This window comes from Pongo pygmaeus, chromosome 4, assembly GCF_028885625.2.
Source record: "Pongo pygmaeus isolate AG05252 chromosome 4, NHGRI_mPonPyg2-v2.0_pri, whole genome shotgun sequence".
Taxonomy (NCBI): domain Eukaryota; kingdom Metazoa; phylum Chordata; class Mammalia; order Primates; family Hominidae; genus Pongo; species Pongo pygmaeus.
In genome coordinates, this window is record NC_072377.2 from 121,239,947 (window position 1) to 121,247,760 (window position 7,814).

Below are 7,814 nucleotides of genomic sequence, written 5' to 3' on the forward strand. Positions count from 1 at the left end.
TGTGATTCTTCAGTTACTTCAGGCCATCTGAGCGTATACGTGCAAGTCACCGGGGATGCGATGGCTTGGCTTGGGCTCAGAGGCCTGACAGTTCCTTGTATTGATTCCCTGTAGTACCACTAGTCTCTTATGAATGGATATCACAGGGACTCATCTTTTTGCTATTTTAAAAATGTTGCGAAAATATCCTTTGGTCTACATCTTTGAGATCTAGGTTTTTTTTTTTTTTTTTCCGTAAACATGCAGAAGTAGATGACTGGTGCAAAGAATAGGTAGTTTTCAGCTTTCAGATATTTATTGCCAAATTGCTCTCAAGAAAATTTGCTTCAGGTTATCTTCCCTCTGGCAGTGGATGAGACGGCTCTTTTCTGGAGACCCCATTGTGGTTCTATTGATTAACAGGGCTCTTTTAAATTTCTGTCAAGCTGACAGGCAAAAAATATTGTGTATTGTTTTATTTTGTTTATCTAATGTATTCATTCATTTAACAGGTATTTATTGAGTACGTATTATGTACCAGGAACTCTTCAAGGGGTGAGGGGAAAGTATAAAACAAGACAGAAGAGTTCCTTTCTTCCATGAGGATATAATTCTAATGGGAGAACCAATAAGCAAACAAATGGAAGAATCTTAGACAGGGAGACATGCTAAGCTGAGAACTGGGGCAGCCAGCTCCTGGGGAGCTACACTGGGACTGTGATTGTGAAACTGATTCAAAGAGGTAACATTTACAGTGAGACCTGAATGACAAGAAGGAGCCAGGTGTGCAGTGATTCTCCAGGAAGGAGTTTCAGGTATCGAGAACAGCTGGCATAAATGTTTGAAGGTGAGTATTTATAGCAGCACTATTCACAATAGCCAGAAGGTGGAAACAACCCTAATGTCCATCAGCAGTTGAATGGATAATCAAAATGTGGTATATCCATGCTATGGAATATTATTCAGCCTTAAAAACAAATGAAGGACTGATACATGCTATGACATGGATGAACCTTGAAAACATTAGGTTAAGTGAAAGAAGCCAGTCACAAAAGAAGCCATTCACATACATATTGTGTGATTCCTTTTATATGAACTATCCGGAATAGATTTAGTCCACAAAGACAGAAAGGAGATTAATCGTTGCCAGGGGCTGGGGTGGTGGTGGACAATGACTGCGTAATTTGTATGGAATTTTCTACAGGTGTGATGAAAATGTTTTGGAAACAGGTAAGGGTGATTGTTGAGGACATTGCGAATGTACTAAATGCCACTGAATTGTATACTTTAAAATGGTTAGTTATTTGTTATGCGAATATTAGCTCAATTTTTAAAAATGTGCTAAGGTGAGTATAAACTTGCTTGGTGAGAACAGAAGGGCTGGAGTTAGGTACATGTGAGAATGAAAGGAAGGTAGATGTGAGTTTTCTCTCCCAGGAGCAGAAATCTTTTGCATCTACCCCTTTCCTAGTAACAGTGGCTCTTTCCCTAGATCCTGTGGGAAAGATGGCTTCCCACCTCCTCCCTGGCGATAGACTTGTCTTAACCTCCCTCCCTCCCGGTAAGCAATGAGTGTATGCCTGGACCGTGGGGGCAGGAGAGTTTGCTGCCCTCTGCTGGCAGATACGGCATCTGCTTCATTAGGAGAGAAGGGTCTGGGGAAATAGGAAGTGTTTTTCTTCTCCCCAGCAGCTGTTGATCACCTCCTGCAGGCTGCATCATTCGGCTAACTTCGTGGGGTAGAGGTGAGAGATTTCTCTTTTGCCTCCTTTGTTCTGCCTGCAGGCTTTTTTGTGGGAAAGCGAGGTAGCCTGGGAGCCCACACTTCCTATGAGTCTGGAGTTCCCGGCTATTCTATACTGACAGTCTAGTCCATGCTTGGCCTTAATGAATTTCTTAAAATTTTAGTTGATTTCTCCTTACTTGCTTGTATGCTGCCTACTTCTTCTTCTCATGCTCTGTCAAAGATGAAATAGTTATATGCCTTGTCTGTGCGTGGAAGCGTTTACCTCTCCTTGGAATTTAGTTCACTTAGTGCCTAGATTGCTCAGCTCCAGAGAAGGTATGATTTTGTAGGTCGTCTGTTTTTTTCTTATCGTTAAGTTTGGAGTGATATTAACTTATGGCTTTCTACAGTCTAAGTGGAAGTATGTGTGTGTGTGTATATATATATACATACATATGTATATATAAATATGTGTGTGTATATATATATACATACATATGTGTATATAAATATGTGTGTGTATATATATACATACATATGTATATATAAATATGTGTGTGTATATATATACATACATATGTATATATAAATATGTGTGTGTATATATATATACATATATAGTTAGTTTGTGCATAGTCAAATCAATCAATTTTTTTCCTTTTTGGTTTCCACATACCACATTTTTAGGAAGGAAAAAGATGTCTTCACTATTATATAAATATTCATCTATATGTTTTTAAAGTTTCCATAGTTTTTCTTTTTTTTAAGTATTTATATCGTTAATCTATCTGTAATTTATTCTAGGGTAAAATTTAAAGTAGATATCTTTACTCCCCCAAATGAATAGAGAGTTTTCAAATATAATGTATTCAATAACCCATCCTTTTTTATTTGAACTGATACCTTGATCATATGCTTACGTTTGATCTACGTATAGATTTTCCACTCCAATCCATAGATCCAATCCACTGTTTTTCCACAGTGCCACTAAGTTTTAATTACTATAGTTTCATAATATACTTTAACCAATAGGATAATTTCTCTCTCATTATTCATCTTTAATGAAAAAAGATCTGGGTTATTCTTGCTTTTTTTTTTTTTCTTCTAGGTGATCATCAGGATTATCTTTCAAGTTCTTCAGGAGATCTCATTGAAATTTTTATTGGGATTATGTTAAATATTAGAGTAGTTCTTTGTCAGCATTTTCAAATTCTTGAAGGATTATTTAGAATTCTAATTCTTCTTGGGTTAAATATGATAATTTATACTTTCTAAAATATATATTATCAAGGTTTTCACATATAGTAAAATGTATTCACATTTTATAAAATATTTTCTATAGGATTTTAAAATCTATAGTTCTCTAGTTATATTTCTTTAAAATTTTTTTTGATTTTTAGTTTATTTGCATATATAGTAGATGTATATATTTATGGGGCACATGAGATATTTTGGTACAGACAGGCACAGTGTAATAATAACATCATGAAAAATGGGGTATCCATCCCCTAAGCCTTTATCCTTTGTATTTCAGACAATCCAATTATACTCTTTTAGTTATTTTGAAATGCACAGTTAAATTATTATTGACTATAATCCTGTTGCACAATCTGATTATATTTCATTTCTGATTTTTTATTCTACCTGATAAATCTTTCCAGAATTTATCTTTTTCAGTATGCATTTTGCAAACATCCAGCTCTGAGGTTTATTCTACTGTTGCTTTCCTGAACCTCAGCTTTCTCAGCTGCTAAGTTGAAGATAATAGTATCGACTTCACAGGATTGTCTTAAGGTTTTGATGAGACAATAAAAATAAACATTTTGGGCTGGGCGCGGTGGCTCATGCCTGTAATCCCAGCACTTTGGGAGGCCGAGGTGGGCAGATCACGAGGTCAGGAGATCGAGACCATCCTGGCTAACACGGCAAAATCCCATCTCTACTAAAAAATACAAAAAAAAAAAAAATTAGCCGGGCATGGTGGTAGGCACCCGTAGCCCCAGCTACTCAGGAAGCTGAGGCAGGAGAATGGCGTGAACCCAGGAGGTAGAGCTTGCAGTGAGCCGAGATCGTGCCACTGCACTCCAGCCTGGGTGACAGTGCGAGAGAGCGAGACTCTGTCTCAAATAAATAAATAAATAAATAAATAAATAAATAAATAAAATAAACGTTTTGGCATAGTGTTGGTCACATGGTTAGGATTCAAAAAATAATCCAATGATCATCATTGGATTCTGTTTTTAAGCATATTCATTCTCCTCTTCCTCTTCTTTAGGTTAATTTTACAACTTTTATTCAAAAGTCTTGAGTTTCATACTAATTTAAAGCTATTTATTTATTTATTTATTTATTTATTTTTCTCAGTGTAGGCTTACCCATATCCTATAAATTTAGCTTTGAGGGATAACATTAAAATTTCTAAGCCAGGCATGGTGGCCTAGAAACTGCAACCCCAACACGTTGGGAGGCCAAGGCAGGTGGATCACCCAAGGTCATTTCAAGACCACCCTGGCCAACATGGTGAAAACCCATCTTCACTAAAAATACAAAAATTAGCTGGGCGTGGTGGCAGGCACCTGAGTCCCAGCTACTCAGGAGGGTGAGGCAGGAGAATTGCTTGAACCCGGGAGGAGGAGGTTGCAGTGAGCCAAGATGGCACTGTGGCATTCCAGCCTGGGCAACAAGAGTGAAACTCTGTCTTAAAAAATTAAAAAAAAAAAATAAATAAAAAGTTTCTGAATTGATTGTAATTAAAGCATTGATTTTCTTCTGGGTCAACAGTCATTTAAAATAATGGTTTTGAGAGATTTCTGTTTTGATTTGTCCTAATTTTCAAATTCATTTACTATTTTTATTAAGAAATATGATCTATTTTTACTACTGAGCATTTATTGAGGCATTTTGTAATACCTCAAGATCAATGGAAAGAATCTTCATTCTCTGTTTGAATAGTACCAAGAATCGTATATACCGACAGTAACAAATGAGAAATTATAAAATTTAACTTTCTTATGCTCTAAAGCTAAGGAAAGAGTTTTAAATTCTGATAGCTGAACGAGCAATTAAGTTTGGCTGATGTGAGGTATGGAAAACTATTTTAAAAATAAAGGCTTCACAGATGAAATTTGGGTATGAAGAGTGCTTTAACTTGTAAATGAAATAGGAAAGGATGGAAAAGGGCAAAAACAATATTAACATGTTTTTGTTTTGTTTTTTCCCCAAAGGATATAATGAGCTTTTCTCTACATAAATGAATCTTTGTCAGCTTAGGAAAAATTTATTCTATTATATATGTCAGTATTGTTTTTGTTCCACTTGTTCCATTATGTTCTTTGATAACCCAAATTGTTTGTGTTTAATTTTGTTTCTCTTTTCTATCTATAAACTTCATCATTGTTTTCTTCTGAATTTTGGGGAACCTCCTTGAGATTTTCCTCTCTATCTCTCATTAGATTTTTCACATAGTCTTTCCCTTTGTTGACTCCAAAATGAATTTTATTGTTTTTATTTTAAGCCATTAATTCCCTAGCAAGGTATTCTCTTTTCATTTATCTATTGTATCTCTTACAAGTTCCTCCTCAGCTTTATTATTATGATTATTTTTGCATTATCCTGAGCATGCAATTTCCTGGAACTTTCTTGTCCATACTAGAGATCATTTTTCAAAGGCATCTTTTTCCTCTGAATTTTCAGAATGTTATTTTTTCTCTCTTGGTCTCTATTTTTGAGTGGGCCCAGTACTTTATTTTGTACCTTTTTATCTACACTTGAATAAAATGTAGATTTGAGTATAGATTACTCCAGTCCTGTTTATGACGTTCTCCTAAATCTATCCTATTGGACCTAAATCTGGTCCAATCTCTACACCCTCATGGGGAACCTGTATACCACTAAGGTATAACCTCTACAGCCTGCTACTACCCACCCCACAATTGAGTATATACAGTAGTAACTCTTTTCACTAGTCTCAACACAACCAATCTGTACCTTAATTTCTTTTCTAGAACATACACAGTATTTCTCATGCTACTCTGAATGTTCATGGATAACAGGCCACTCCCTAGTATGTCTGTATAATTCTGATTATACTTACCAGTAATCACTTTGCTTGTTCCCAAACTTGTTAATTCCAGTTGGCTGTTTTAAGAATTATATGATTTAATTTAATATTATGTAAATGGATGAATACATTTGGAATTAAGAAAATATCATCTGTGAAATACATATTTGGAAAAGTAATTTGCTAATAAATAATGCTGTCAAAATAGATGTCGGCAAGAAAATGGTGAAAGATTGAAATATGTAAAAATCTATAAAGATTTTATACTTACACTGTTCCACAGAATATTGAATTTTCAATTTTTTTAAAGAATTAAAATTTGGGATTATAGATAATGTGTTACTCCAAGAAGACAATAGGAAACTAATCAGTGGGCTCATTATCAAACAAAAGGCCTTAACGAAATATTTGTGAATTACTTTGTTTTACATATTTAAGTTGAAATACTTAGAATATATGTTTCACTTTTCTGGTTTCCTGCTTTAACCAAGGAACAGACCAGAGTTTAGTAAATGCATGAGTTCTGCAAATAATAGTTGTTTCTTGTCTAGAATCTTTTGCTTCTTTTCTTTGTGTAGCACTTTACTTGTGGGGGTACAATTTTAAGATTGCAAATCACTGTCACCAATATGCCACTCTATTCTCTAACCTTTGTTTTCTGGGAGCAACTAAATTTTAATAAATATCATTTGACATGTAAAAAAAGTTTAAATTCAAAATAATAAATACATATGCATGTGCATGCACACTCACACACACATTCACACACACACACACATTCACACACACATACACACACACATTCACACACACACACACACACATGCATGAAGACTTCTTGTAAACATTATTTTACCCAGCTCCATTTTTGTAAGGAAAAATGAAAGATATGACCCAGATTTCCTTGGGGAGAAAAGTTTTGGAATTAAACTATACAGGATATGCAAAATAAATGAACTCAAACAAACTGCAATGCAGTGGGAGTTCTGCTTTCATGCTGTAAACTCATTTGTCAAAATAATAGACGCTATATCTACATGGATGACCTATATGGCCTCTCATTAACTTGGTTTGATTAGACAGCTAAACTATTTAGTAGAGTCTGAAGAAGATTCTCAATATAATTGGGAGCCCAAAGTGGATAAACCAACACTAAACAGTAAGAATCTAAATTCATTATTCAAGTAATTTTTGATGCACAAAACCATAGAAGAGATCAGAATTATCTCTGAGCATCTTTGTGCTGTGATAACAACCACTTATCTGTGTACACAGATGAATCGCTAGAACATTGGATAGTGCAACGTATTTAATAATAATGTGGAAGAAGTTGCTCATAAGAGCTGATTATATCTGTTGATTTTCCTGGTTATTTGTGGAGCCCACTTAATAAGTGTTTATTGTTAAAGAACAATAGGAATAAAATCAATCATATATGTATGCTTTCAAATACTTATCTGTTCTAATTATTGGAGCCAATTTGAATTGCATCTTCTCTTTGGCAAATGACAGTTGAATTCATTGTAGAGGATACTCACATCTTTGACTCGTTAAAAATGATGACAATGGGCTGTTTTCAGTTTGTCTCTGTTGGTTGCCATAGTTTCCTAGGATACAATGACTCCCAGTTTCCATGGGCACACCACTGGCTGGGGCTGAAATGTTCTCTGTCATGATGCAACGGCAAATCTGGGAGCATCCTCTGTTTAAAACTGCATTTTTGAAAATTTCAAGATGGAAGCATTAATGAAAATAAAATAACAGCAAGGACTTCTTTTGTGCAAACAAGGTACAATAATAAAGAAATGGTGATGGTAGGCAAATAGCCATAACCATGAAATTCATCAAGAAGGCAGATGGAAAGGGAAAGGGATAAAGAAGGAAGGGGACACAGAGAAGGAGAGTTTGGAGCTTAGGGAAGAAACCACAGATGCTGTTTAAATTATTTGTATCACATGAGTGAAACAGAAATTTTCAAAAATGGCCTATTTAGGGGCCATTTATTTAACAATAAAAGTACTTAATTTATTCTTTCATTTTATATTGACT

General features: G+C 34.9%; 1 long non-coding RNA gene across 1 annotated transcript in view; it reads right to left on the reverse strand.

Moving 5' to 3' along the window:
• Nucleotides 1–7,350, reverse strand: part of LOC129036867 (uncharacterized) — a 31,918-nt gene extending 24,568 nt beyond the window's left edge. The window contains exon 1 of the long non-coding RNA XR_008502672.2: nucleotides 7,219–7,350. This is a non-coding gene — a long non-coding RNA (uncharacterized LOC129036867). The remainder of the gene's footprint in view (nucleotides 1–7,218) is intronic.
• Nucleotides 7,351–7,814: the final 464 nt, after the last annotated feature.